Source organism: Puntigrus tetrazona, chromosome 16 (assembly GCF_018831695.1).
Source record: "Puntigrus tetrazona isolate hp1 chromosome 16, ASM1883169v1, whole genome shotgun sequence".
Classification (NCBI taxonomy): domain Eukaryota; kingdom Metazoa; phylum Chordata; class Actinopteri; order Cypriniformes; family Cyprinidae; genus Puntigrus; species Puntigrus tetrazona.
In genome coordinates, this window is record NC_056714.1 from 24,391,034 (window position 1) to 24,403,965 (window position 12,932).

Consider the following 12,932-nt stretch of genomic DNA (forward strand, 5'->3'; position numbering starts at 1 on the left):
TGTTGTACTCCGTTTAGCTTTGCTTTTGGACTGAATGTTCACACAAAGTTATGTAGTACAAAAGGAAAAATCTAATCAAAACAAGAAAAAAAAAAATTTGACGACTCCATTCAAACATTTACGGTCAGTAAGAATTTTTTTTTTTTACTTATTCTGCAAGGACACGTTAAATCGATCCAAGTCCAAGACAGACATTTGTCTGACAAAAGACTTCTATTTCAAATGAATGTTTTTCCTTTGAACTTCAAAGAAACCTGGGGATAAAAAAACCCATATGGTTTTCACAACATTATTAAAAATCACAAGTGTGTTTGATAAGAAAAGATATCATTGATAAGAAATGTTTTTTAGCACTAAATCAGCATATTGGACGGATTTATGAAGGACCGTGTTACACTAAACACTAGAGTAATGAATGGCAGCAGAAAATACAGCTTTGCCATTACAGGAATAAATTACACAAAATAAATAAATAGCTTGTTATTTGTGGTTTATGGGGACTCTCTATAGGTGAAATGGTTTTTATACTGTACTTTACAGGACACTTTGTGCATTTTTTAGATTTTCCAAAAAAAAAAAAAAAAAACAAAAGGCATTTTGTATGTTTTTTAAGCCTTTTGAATTACGGGGACATCATAAACCACCTTCAAATTGTAATACCTCTAATTTGTGTCCCTTTTACCCACAAATACCAACACACACACACACATACCTCAAAAGACTGCAAACTTTAAAAATTATACATCAAAATAAGCAACATAAACAGGCCTCATAAACTCAAGGTTGAACTTAAATAAGCCCAATATCATCTGCCAAATCAGCCCATAAGACAGACCCCACTTGTAACGCACCACACATTCTGAGTAACTGTATGAACTATTTGGTTTACCTCACAGACCTTCAGATGCTGGCAGACAGACTTGTGAACAGGGGAGTTCAAGAGGCATTTTGTGTTTACTTTGATTAAAGAGCAACAAGGGCAAATCAGGTCAGCGGGTCTTCAGTTTCACCAGCCCAAGGTGCTCGTTTCTGAGCAGGTATGCATATCAGCAAAAACGCCATGCTGGATCACTTTTATTTGTTCAGCCTCACCTTATTTATAGAAATAAATGGTTTTAAATTAATAGTTGACCAAAACTAAACAATTCTGTGAACATTTCTTACGTTTCAAACTCAAAAAGGTTTTCCTGATACTTGTAAGCTTTAAAAAGCCCCATGAAAGGATCATGTGGTCTGCAACTTGCACTTTCACTTTCCTGAAGTCATATTTGTCTGTGAGGATCAGCCTAACTACAGGTTTTTGACATTCCTCTTCATTGAGATGTTTATGAACAAATCAATCTTTCAAACCAGTGCACTAAGCCAGTTTGAATGACTCATTCACAAATCAGACCGACATAGTTCAGTGATTTAATAAGCTAGTCGCAGTTAATGTAAATTTTTGCATTTAGGTCCATTCCTCAAACAAAACTACCTCTGATCTTCAGTCGATTTGAAATAAAGTACACAAACCATACAAATCGCTTTTATCCCATCTTTATGGGGATTTTCATCTTTTTAAAAGTTCATTCTTCAAAATGAATCGTTTTAATTATATAGAACTAAACGTAAGAAACTGAAACGACTGGAACAACTGTGTAAATATTGGCAATTTTTATTTTTCGATCAACTAAAAAGGTTTAGGCTGGTTAGAACATCAAAAAAAAATAAAAAATACTAGGTGACACATGCCTACTTCAAGCGTACTGCTAAAAACGGCCACTCAGGGCTTCCATAGTAACCCTAGACAAAGAATGAGAAAGATGAGCTGTGCGAGTTTCATTCATTTACATTCACAGAGGAACAAGTGGAACGGCTCAGTCTTCCAAGCCACCCACAACATGGTGCTATCGGGCCCGTCAATCACCTCACCCTTCGGCTTTCAGAGCACAGGGCTGATAGGAAAATTCCGCCCACATCAGGAAGTGAATCAAGCAGTGCTTCTAACGGGGAGCGACGGTGAATCAGATGGCCCCCAGAACTCTAACAAGCGCACGGGCCGGCCCACACAGCCGCCGCTGAGCACTCTGATATGATTAGTCATACTCCGGCTGCATTTCTGAGCTTCTTTATTCCCTCGTTACCGCCACCTCTCAGGTCTCTCCTGGCTTTAACCTTCCAAAAACAAAGCAGCGTTAATGAGGAAGCCTCTCAGGGCTTTTCAGAAGTGCACTTTACCTGTACTCTTCCTGATGGAGAGATTCTTTAACTAAGACATGGAAAATAAGGGCCTCGGACACTGCAAAGAGTTGAAGCTCATCAGATTTGACACGCTAGTTAAGGAAACGTAGTGATTCGCCTAAAGAGCCTACAATCACACAGCCTTGGGCGGTTTCAGATTCCTAGAAAATGCTTAGTTAACAGATTTTCTTGAAGACGTATAGAACCTATTACATGCAAGACAAAAGAAGCAATGAGTCTGAGTCATTTATGACAAATTTCCCTGGATGTAAAGAGCATGTGAAAGCACTGCAAAAAATTATTCAGTGTTCGGTAAAATGTATAAATATCATTAAGATGACTTTAAACTCTAAACATAACATTGAAGGGTAAAATAAAAAAAAAAAAAATCATAAAAAGAAATAAAATAAAACATATTGTGGTCATGATTTGAGAATTAGTTCCCACAAATCTAAATTCAGTTAAATCAGGGCAGTTAAAACTAGAGAATGTATTAGTACAACACGGCCACAAATTAAGTTGTGGGAACCAATTATAAATTTGTGGCCAAGATAGCCATTTTTTTTCCTTTATCATGTCATGAGAGGAGCAACATATGTACACATTTGTTGTCGCGATATGTGAATTTATTTTACAAATTTTATTCTTTTTTTTTATTTCATTTAACTTTATATAACATATACATATACAAATACTGTATATACATACATATGCACATTATATACACACACACACACACACACACACATATATATACACATACATACACACACATGCACAAATTTACATACAATCCTAGGATGTCTAGATATCTTTACTGAAAAAAAAAAAAGAAATTAAGGAAATGTTTGTGCAGCCCACAAACACACGTTTCAGTCCAGTGAAATGCAACTCAACCGCCACACACTCAAAAAATGCGGTGACAATAAACTTAAATGCACCGTTAACAAAAACAGTGAAATACTCACTCTGAAAGCTGATCCCCTTATGTCTAGTAATTCCAGTTAGCGGTCATTTTCCAAACAGAACACAGCGTACAGTCGGATAGACAGGAGGTAGTGCCGTCCATTACCTGAGTTCTGCCACCTCACACTGCTAAAGCATGAATGAAAGCCACCAAACGACACAGCGGATATGAATGTTTGTGTTTGAGTGGGTGTACTTCTGTGAAGTGAGTGAGGGGGAGGAGGGTGAGGAGGGGAGAAAAACAGAGAGAGATGGGAGGGGGAGAGTAAGAGTGAGAAAGACAAGGAGTAAGAAAGCGAGTGGGTGTGAGAGAGACATGGAGACACATGGCGGGAACGAGGTGGCGGAAAAGGGTGTGTGAATGAACACTGTTACAGTGATTGAATAACAGGCTTCTCCTCCATGCACAAGGACAGCAAGGAGTGTTTCTGCTGTGATGACCAACTGATCAAACCAGAATGCAGAATTGGTTATGCAGCTTATTACAGGGACATGATCATCACAGGCACTGAGGGAGACATTTACACTTTGATATGAAATTATCACTAGATGTCTTAACTTTTCAGAATTTTTCTAAATTATTAAAAAAAACAAGAAGTTTTTTCTAACTATGTACTGTATGTGTGAGTCTTTGCTTTTGAATGCAAATAATCACAATTAATCATTGCGCAGCACTAAAATAAATACATAATATTTAAATATACCACTATTCAAAAGTTATGGGGTTGTAAGGTTTGTTTCCTGCTCAACAAGACTTTATTTGTTTGAATGAATGCAAACGCAACATAGAGAAATATTATTACACCTGAATTTCTATTTAAATATATTTGAAAAATAATTTATAATTTATTTCTGTGATAAAGTCAAATTTACCTTCATTACTGAAGTCAGTGTCACATGCTTTTTTAGAAATCTGACTAATATATGTAGATTTGGTGCTTATGGCATATTTATTATAATCAATGTTGAAAACAGTTGTTGAAAACAGTGCTGCTTAATATTTTTTGGAAATTTTTTTGGAACCTTAATGAACAGATGAATTCATAAAAAACTTATAGCCTATACTTTTAGAAATTATTTTAATAAAATACTTCAGATACACAATATATTGTAAACTGTTTTGTCTCCGTGCATATGAATCAATGAGAAACACAGATTAGGCGATGATGTCATTACACAGATGGGAATTTGTAGGCTTATGGTTAGTGGATTCCTGTCATGTCAGCCCAGTTTGGTCTTTCTAACTTTCACAGTTCAATTAAAAATCACAGCTCCATATTTGGATGATAACATCACAATGCGCTAGACCACGGGCTGGGTGGAGCTCTCTCAACTTTGGATGAACATATGACTACTTTATTTGTGAACATGCACAAGTAATCTTCTGTCAACCATCTAAAGAACTGGAATGGATTTTGAGTCAAAAAAAGATGCTCTAAGCATTTGTTTAATAGTCCCTGGATATTGAGACTAAGTAGGATTTTGAGAAGTTGAATTTGATTTACCGTACGCCAGATTCGAAACAAGATACATACCACACCTGATAACTACCACCTTCTATTTAAAACAAAAAACTATCAACTTCTAGTTATCCACACACACACACACAGCCACATGTGCATATGCCTGGATTTATCACAACAGCTCCTGAGAGTGAAAACAGGTCACAGTTATAGGAAATTCCTCTAGGGCTGCAGCTCACAAATGTTCCTGCAGCACAAACAGAGAGCCGTAATGGTGCATTGTGGGCCGATGAATCAACACACTCCAAACGGGGCTTTCCCAGTGAACGAATGACATGAGCGCTAAAAATCCTAAGAGAATTAAACTGCCTACTCATGACACCAATGGCACTGAAAACGGTCTTTATTGAGGTGAGTTCAATTAACCAGTTTTCCTGATTCTTAATAGCTGATTCATACCATCGCATTCATTGACAAATGATCAACTCAAATGGAAGTAACTTACAGACGTGAAACTAAATCTAATAAGAAAGCATGAAAAAAAAAGAAAAACTTTGATTGATATCACACTTTGCTTATTGTTACAAATTTATGGATTATAAACCATGAAGATCACATTTGGCAATCTGAACAAAAAAAAACAAAATAGAAAATGACCTTGAACGTTGCCCAAATAAGTCCTTAGAAATGCCTATTAAATCAATTTTCTGTTATATTTTTGTTTTGTTATATTTATTTCAGGATATTTACAAAAAATGCTACGGGTTTGAGGTCCAGGGTCAAGTTCACATAAAACGCTGCTATAAAAAGGTCAAATCTTGACAGGAGTTATTTCACAGTCAATTTCTTTGCACACGTTCATACAGTTTCATTTCTTACATTTTTAATCCACCATATTTCTTTCTTTTTCTCTCTGTTTGTTTTATCAATCATCCCAAATGATTGTGTGACCTTCAGCGTCATGTGGAGCAGGGCAGTGTGCCGGCCCTGGGGCCATGCGTGTATTGTGTCTGTCTGAATGTGATCTTTGTGGCGATGGTCAGCCTATTTAGAGGGGGGGGGGTCTGTGGCCAGGCATTGCCCATACTGTAGCCCTCTGGGAGGGGAACTCACATTTCCGTCATCTCTTTGTCTTCTGTTTTTCCAAGAAGAGATGGGACAACAGAGGCTCTGTAAATCTGATCAACAGGCCGAGTGCTGTACAACAATGGCATGACGGATTGTCTTGTTAGAGCGAGATCTCCATTGCCACAGCATACGAAGAGAGCTGGGCCGGTGTCCTCGGACCTTGTTAGACAATAGAAGATTGGATATGAAATAGAACAAACTGCACTGAATTAGAACGTAATTCAGACAACCAAATACCATCCCGAAATGAAAAGAATACCTTGATATCATAAAAGTGACAGATTACATAATAAAAGTAGGTTTAAAAACGGTGTTGGTTCTACAAACTGAAACATCTCCAGGTAACGGTTCCAGCCTGAGGCTGAATAAGCATGACAGAGTGCGTAAGGACCACTACCTTACCAGGTGTGTTTACACCACCTTGTACATCAAGAATTCAAAAGAATAGCATTGTGACACAAAGATTATACATAGAGAGGGCTGGCATGAGGGCGGACTCAATTTGTAGAAACGTCTATGAAGTTTGCATTCCCAGACCATTATGGAACAAAGTCAACTTTTTAGTCTGGTCTCAGAAGAAGCACGTTTGGTCATTTTACCTTTAGTCATCCTGCCCTTGAATAACCCAAAGTATGAGCAATAGCAATTACTTAGCAAGCACTGCTACTAAGAATGAGCTTTTTGTCGCTTCTGAAAGTCAGGTATTGCATTTCCTCCAGGTGGAATGACATGCATAAAGAAGCTTGCCATTAGTCTGTACCTCCAGGGTGACATCTCCACATGACTCCTGTTTGTTATTTTCATTTAGGCTCTTACGCAACTAATGCGTCTTCTCCGAAAATTCAGCTGCAGGCACTAAAGCAACAGTTTAAACAGGTGGGGTCCTGAAAATTTAAGGAAGTCATTTACTTACGGCCCTATGATTTCTGCTATGTGGAAAACACAGATGGAAATGAGGATTCAGTCATACAAATGAAATGTACTGTATAATGTGGAACGTCACAGAATTTGGCAAATTTGGATGGGTACATCAAAAGTAGGTCAGTACATTTAAATCAAAATGTGATATGGACGTCTGTGAATATTAAGCAGCAAAATATTATTTAAGGATGACTCCTGCATGTTCTGCTTGTCTCTGCATGAATGAATGGCGCAGACGCACGGTTTTGTTTACTACGCACATACTGAAGCGTGTGTGACGCATTTGGTGTTTTCAGCCACCTCAATGTGAGTACAAGAACTTCTGAATAATCTCTAGCAGTGCTCTAATAGTCACTTTGTGAGCATTTTACCATATTTTTACAAAGTGGTACAAATACCATCACATCATATACAAACAGAAACCGAAAGGTGTTCAAGGCAACCTGTCAAAGTAAATGCTTGGTATAAATGTAATGATAGTACTATAAAATATAGTATACATAAAAAAGTAGTATCAAATTGTTTTATTTATTTGTATGTTTTATTAAAACATTATATATATTTTTTAATAAAATTAATTAGGTATGCTTTTAATTATTAATATATCAAGAAGCCATTAAATTGGAATCCATTGAAGACCAAAATTGTAAAGAACAATTAGAGGGCCATGAAAATGTAATTAATAAACTGCAGTTTAACATTGTAAATTTCATGATTTCAATTAATTAGACATATTTTCTGATTAAAACTATTGATTTAACCATTAACCAGAGTCTAGAAAAATGGAAACAAAACAAGCGAACAATAAATTAAATAAATAATGTTAAATTAAATTAAATAATGAATTTGGGGGTGAAAAACATTCCATAGGGCTTTATAAACTGTGCACGTACAGAAATGTATTTTTAAAAAGAATTGAATCCATCTTTTCATTTATGTCATTAGAAGCACACAGATTTAGATGGATTTAAAAAGGGATTCTTGGACAGAAAATGCTGGCACTATGACAAACTTTCCCAGCCTCCTCAGCTAAACCCTCACTTCTATTAGTGTTCTCCAGCAGTGGGAGTGATGAGGGTTTGTTTTTAGAGCGAGAGCAGTATAGGAGGCCTTTGTCTCCTCAACTGTCACCACCCAGCTTCTCTCCAGAGGGGAGATGGTTAAAGGTGGGGGATTGAAAGTCAAAAATAGCCCGATCCCCAACGATATAACACCCACACATGAAAAAGTGAATAACTCACAGCCAATGACACTCCCTCACACCCCTGATGGCAAACAGAGATAGTAGTTTGGTTTGGAACAAGCATCCACAGTGCTCCTCATTGGTTGTTATGTGGGCAATTCTACACTATTTTCCCTCATAACCTGTCAGGCTTATCTGTTATTAAGGTTGCATGGATAATCTTGTAGCTTCGACATAAGTTATACTTGCTAGACGGGCGATGTAATGCAACGTGTACATAACAAGCTTTACAAGGCACATTTATGTCATATTGGCCCAATCCTGGACTGTAATTTAAATCAAATTAGCGGTCTTGGATTTGCAGACAGATGAAATGTATTTTTGCACCGCTGCCCACAAAATGAGGACCTATAAAAAGGGAAAAGGTAAAAATGGATCTGCTTGCGAAAATATTTGCACAGCGATTTTAAATGTCAGACTAAATAGACAACAGGGTTCAAGAAAAGAACACATCTGTCATTTACAGTATATCTATGATGGCAAAAATGAATTTTCAGCAGTCGTTTCTTCAATCTTCAGTGTCATATGATCCTTCAGAAATCATTCCAATATGCTGATTTCGTGCTTAAGATGCATTTGCAATTATTAATAATGTTAAAATATTTAAAACAGAGACTGTGATGCAAGTTTGGGAGTAGGTATGTTTAAAAAAAAGAAAAAAAAGAAAAAAGGTTACAAAAAATAAGTTTTATTAAAATCAGATAAAAGGCATTATCTGAACAACCAAAGTTTCTACAATAAAATTTTGACACATTAACTAATAGATTATATCCATTATTAATAATTAATCGCCAATAATAATGGAGCAATGATTTCTGAAAATTTATCTGACATTGAAGACTGGAGTAATTATGGTGGAAAATTCTGCTTTGCATCAAAAAATGCATGCAATATATGCAAAATATATAAAAAAAATGCAGAAAATGCAGTTTCTTTCAAAATCATAAAAACACTTAATTATTCCAAACATCTGGTCACACATACACACACACACACAGACAGGGAACCACATGGATATCCTTCTACACAACCGGCCTAATGTGAATGAGACCCTGATGGACTGCTGTATGCAGGTCCTTTGTGTTTTATGATCGATCAATAAGACTGCTCTTTGGCTTGGATATGCGATCTGATTACGTCTGAACATACTAATCGTGATTCTTTGTATAGTCTGCATCGCACTAGAGAAGCAATATACCCGAATATAACAGAAAAGCAGCCAAAATTCCCCCAAAGTCACTGGCTCGATGCCAAATTCAAAATACACATAAATCTAGACTGTTCAAACTCAGGTGGCACGGCGCAATACTGCAGCTTGAAGCTTTCAGCAGAAGCATGAGTAGGAGTGAAGCTCTCCGGTGTTATGTGTTGTGTAATACAGCACTTGTGCATCCTCCCCTATCATTTACATTACACTTATGCCTTTGGCAGACACTTCAGTGCATTCACGATACATTTTATGGGTATGTGTGTCCCCTGGGAATTGGACACATGACCCCATTGTTACTAGCACTACGATCTACCAGCACAGCTACAGGAACTACTGTTGGCATCTGTGGGTTACGTTAGAGAGGTTTTGCTTGTATTGCCATTATGAGGGACGAGAAAAAGCTCTCTCCGTGAAAAACGCAAAAAGGATGGGAGAAAACAACGTTCAGAAAACAACCATAAAAAAAGAACTGGGACGTCTGTGAAAGTAGAGGGGCAAAATAAGACGCATTCTGACAGAAACTTCCAGCTGTCATGGCAACAATCAGAATCTCAAGTTACTTAGCGGAAGAAAAATTAAAGGGAGCAACAAAGGCGAGAGAGAGAAATAAGCATGACATGTCATGGGAAGAGAACACAAGAGATAAAAATAGAAAAAGGAAGTCACACTTTTAGAAGCCGCCTACTCATTTCGAAGCCGACAAGTTTCACTCGTCACTGCGTGGGTGACAAAACTCAAAGCACAGGGAAGCCACAACACACACTTTTCTATACACTCCCCAGCGACAATTTGAACTTGCTGAGACATGACCAGGAAGCGGTCACCGAGGCAGGAAGTTGACACTGATGACAAACAGGGCATGAACAAAAGAAAGAACAGAATTGGTTTAAAATTGGGCATCTGAAGCGGTCCGCATCAACTGACTTGTATTTTACCAGTCATTATTCAAATGTGTCAGAGAATCAGCTCTTTCTTCAAAGACACCAACCTGACCGTGATCCAAGAGGGAATTCATCAGTGTAAAAACAATGGAAGCATCACAAAATAAGCAAGTCTGATTTCTAACTTGGCACAAGAACAGAGCTTCTCCAACCATGTGTGAAAAAAAAACAAACAGCCAAGGTCACGAGAGACTAACTTTTTTGGACAGCAACAAACACATTCGTGACAACAAACATATTAAAGCTCTATCATTTGCATGTGTTGGCTCTGATGTATCAAGTGCAGGAGAATAAGTCCAGCATTACATGCGAGTACATCACACAAACAAAATGGGTCAAAGAAACGTTGAATGCGACTGATCTAACCCACAGCTGGAACAGTATCCTTCTTAAAGTAATTACACCTTAGTACCTTATCTACCCATATTTGTGTGCAAAAAAAAATACTAATATGCACCCTTTATGGATACAAAAAAGGTACAAAAGGATCCCTTTAAGGGTATTAGGGGGTATGAAAAGCTGAAGGTGATCACAGATTATCAACTATTTGACTTTTAGGGTTAGCGTTTAGCTCAGAGCTGAGGTCAGGGGTTCAACAACATTCTTATCTGGTTGACCAACACAAGTTTACCTGTAATTATATCTATAGTGGTTGATTGACACAGTAACAGTTGATGTAATATCTATAAAGCATTAGGCCAGTACATTATAATAACTGTAATGCACTGTTCAAATATTTGGGGTCAGAAAATTACGTTTATTTAAAAAAAGGTTTTGCAAATAAATAATTTAAACGATAAATTATTTAAAAGATGATAGTGAAGCCGTTTCATTTTAAAATAAATACAATTCTTGAGCACTAAATCAGCAATTATTTCTGAAGAATTATGTAGCACTTGCAATAAGAACAACAAGACTGTAATAATGGCTGCTAAAAATTACATTAAAATTAAATTGTAGTAATATTACACAGTTTTACTGTTCTTCCTGTAAAAAAATAATATAGACTTTGCAAAGGAACTTTGTTTCAAAAAAACAACAGCAAAAATCAGTAGTGTACAGTAGTGTATGTAATATTTGAGATTAAAAAAATTATCATAATAAAACATCATGGAAAGTACATGAATGCATTTCATGCAATATTCGCAAAATAAATAACATTTCAAAGCACAAAAAAATTACCACTAAGGCTGTCAGTAGATTTGTAAATGACATAATGTGGTCACATCAGTCACTAACCAATGAAACCTCTCAAAAGGACATTAATATGCATGAAGTAATTATATAGCACATAAATGTTAGCGTTAGGCTATACAGTAGCGCTGATGGAGACAATCATTTCCTTTTCTCTACTTGTCTATTCTGTGCTGAAAGACTTTGGCTACCTATTTAGAAAGAGAAACAAAGGTGGTGGGGCTACATAAGCTTACCTGTGCTGTTCACGTATTTTTCAGCCAATCAGAGTAGATTTGACAAATTCATCCACTGTTACACATATGTACAGCAGTGGGGTCACGTACAGCCTGCTGCAATCATCTAGTACTTGTCATTTTGAAAATTCAAGTCACTTTCGGCTTTAATAGAACAAGGAATCGGTTTCATTTCGCCCGCACAGCTGTTTGCACAGCTCATATCACACACAGCATATTTCCCGTAAGGCTCTCATTCCTAAAGGGCCATCTCTGTGTTTGCGTTTATCGAACACACATAAACATAGCATGCAAGACAGCAAATATCTTCTCATCAAGCTCTCCTAATCAGCAGACATCTACAGTTGTGCACCATCTGCTCTCCATCTCTCGTCGAGCGCTGAGCTAAAGAAACTGTAAATCACACATGACAATAATATTAGGGACAGTTCAGCCGGTCTCACATTAAATTACAGTTGGCAGCCATCGGTGCAGTGCAAATATCACCGCAGTTTAGTCTTCGCAAATAAACTGCACATTGACGCCCAACAAATGACTGCTTGAGTGAAAAAGAAAAGGAAGAGCCTCAGACATAAACAAGCTAAACGGAGGGAAAAAAAAAAACCCTGATCTGCCCATTGGAAACGCTTAATTAGCTTTCAATACGAGCACAATGGTTGGGAGTCTTGGTGGTAGTTTCTCTTATACAAACGGCCTGAACAAAATGAGGCTTAATTCGCAGTTAGCTGTCGTTCAGAGACACATTAAGCCAGGGTAAGTTACTTTACGTTCTGTGGTTTATGTTCCTGGATGAGAGCCGTCCCGAGGACTCTCCCCTGACACTGGCGTCTATTTCTGTCCTCTCTCGCTTAGGTCTCCTGGCTCGCTATTAGAGCTCAAAGAGAAACAGGGGTTTGACTGTGCCCGATCTCCACTGCGTTTCGTTTCTCCGTGGGGAGGGTACGGCTGGCGTACGAACACACACAAGGAGACAAATATCATTTATAAAGTTATTTCTCAAGTAGGGGTCTGAAAAAGCACCCCAGGGGTTAATGGCAAGCAAACTCATTCACCACCAGAACCTAATACTGCATTTTGGAGGGAAAACATGATGAACAGACCATTTAAAATTTCTCGTCCTGTATAGACCAATCAATCAATCATTGCGGGTGAAAGTGAGCTACTGTTTCATTCATTTTAAATATGAGTAGGAGATCTGAGACCTTACAAAAAATATATAATGCATTATATATACACACACACACACATATTTTTTTTTATTAATGATAAACAGTTATTTGTGTGGAAACAGAGAGGACATTTGAGAATAAAATTGATGCATAAAACACTTAATTCAAACAAACATAATTTATTATAAATATGCAAATTCTAAAAAAAAAAATATATATATATATATATATATATATATAT

At 37.1% G+C, this 12,932-nt stretch overlaps 1 protein-coding gene across 5 annotated transcripts in view; it reads right to left on the reverse strand.

Annotated features, from left to right (window-relative positions):
* LOC122360159 (transcription factor HIVEP3) overlaps window positions 1–12,932 on the reverse strand; it is a 58,784-nt gene that overhangs the window by 18,931 nt on the left and 26,921 nt on the right. For 2 of the 5 annotated variants that reach the window (XM_043260527.1, XM_043260530.1), the window contains exon 1: window positions 3,189–3,372. The exons of the other annotated variants lie outside the window; for them this stretch is intronic. The gene's annotated coding sequence lies outside the window, so the exon portion shown is untranslated. Of the gene's footprint in view, window positions 1–3,188; window positions 3,373–12,932 lie in introns of those variants that run through there. 5 annotated transcript variants of the gene reach the window in all.